Source organism: Octopus bimaculoides, chromosome 16 (assembly GCF_046866305.1).
Source record: "Octopus bimaculoides isolate indiv1 chromosome 16, ASM4686630v1, whole genome shotgun sequence".
Lineage (NCBI taxonomy): Eukaryota > Metazoa > Mollusca > Cephalopoda > Octopoda > Octopodidae > Octopus > Octopus bimaculoides.
Genome location: NC_142943.1, coordinates 44765616 through 44767033, shown reverse-complemented (window position 1 = coordinate 44767033; position 1418 = coordinate 44765616).

Here is a 1418-nt window from a genome sequence, read left to right as displayed (position 1 = left end):
TACATTAGCCTACTAATTTATGGGGTCTAGGGCCGAACCACATTAGTTAGAGACCAAGTCCATGTCCTTAATGTGACCTTGCGTGCCCAGACGCTGCATGCAGAATTGTTTTTGCTTGGGAGCTGAGTTGTCCTCACAATCACATAGACGTAGTTCTTATGTCTGCTGATTGTTCAGCAGGGCAGAGGGAGCGCCAACAGCTGCAAAGGGGAGTGTATCCACTGAGAGCTTTTTGGTGCATTCAAAAATCACATACCCACCACCCATTTTTCCATGACAAGGTTAGGGCTTGGACTCTTCCAAACAGATGCATGACATGACATTTAGTCGAATTAGCCCTTCATTTACTCCACAAATGTTTTGTCCCCAATTCTGTACTTCCCCGTATCACGTTTCAACTTAATTGCACCATATATACAAACTATGCCGTTTAAATCCCGAGCAACACCAGGTAGGTCTGCTAGTTTATTATAAAACAAAAAGAAAGGATTATATTATGTATAAAATAAGATATGAGGGTCCTGGTTGGAACATCTTTGATCATAGTTCTCATTCATGTCCAAACTGAAGCAACAACAAAAACAACAAGGTATATATAGACAGTTTTTTATTATTATTATTATCATCATTCAGTACAAAAAAATGTTCCTTGAATATTATTTGCATATCAACAATTCCATTTATGTCCAATTGAATTTTATTTATTTTTATAACATCATCTTCGGCTTAAAGCTGAGAACACGATGCAATGTGGTAATGTTGGTGTATGCACCATGTGATACAGTGTGAACATGGTGTGGCTGTCTTGGTATACACCATGTGGTACAACAATGCACATATGATGTGGTATACACCAAGTTGTACCTTACACAGTGTATGCACTATGTGGTACTCAATATACACACCATGGTATGGTAGTGCTGGTGTACAAGACATGTGGCACACAGTGTACACATGATGTGACATTCTGAATGCTGGTGTTAGTGTTCATTTAAACTTGAGAGCTGTTATTGTTTATTTATATTTTTTTAAAATTTTGTCTTAAAATTTTTTTTTCCCTGCCAAAAATTGAAACACAAACGTTGTTGCTAAAAAAAAATATCATTTTCATGTACTTGCTCCCATTTTTTTTCTTTTCACTTTTTTTTTTTACACCAATTCTGGCAAACTAAAATATTGGTGTCAAGTTTTGTTTGTTTTTCTTTTGTTTTTTTTTTCCAGAGGATACCAACAAAGACGATAATTTGATGGAGATGGTAATGATAATGTAGATGATGATGATTGGTGAAGACGATGATGGTGAGGAGAAGGAGTATGACAGATAATGATGATGATGATGACAAACTTCAACTACCAACCAAAAGCTAAAAACCACAACTAAGAAGTCTATGCCTTTACATTGCATGTGCATATATATA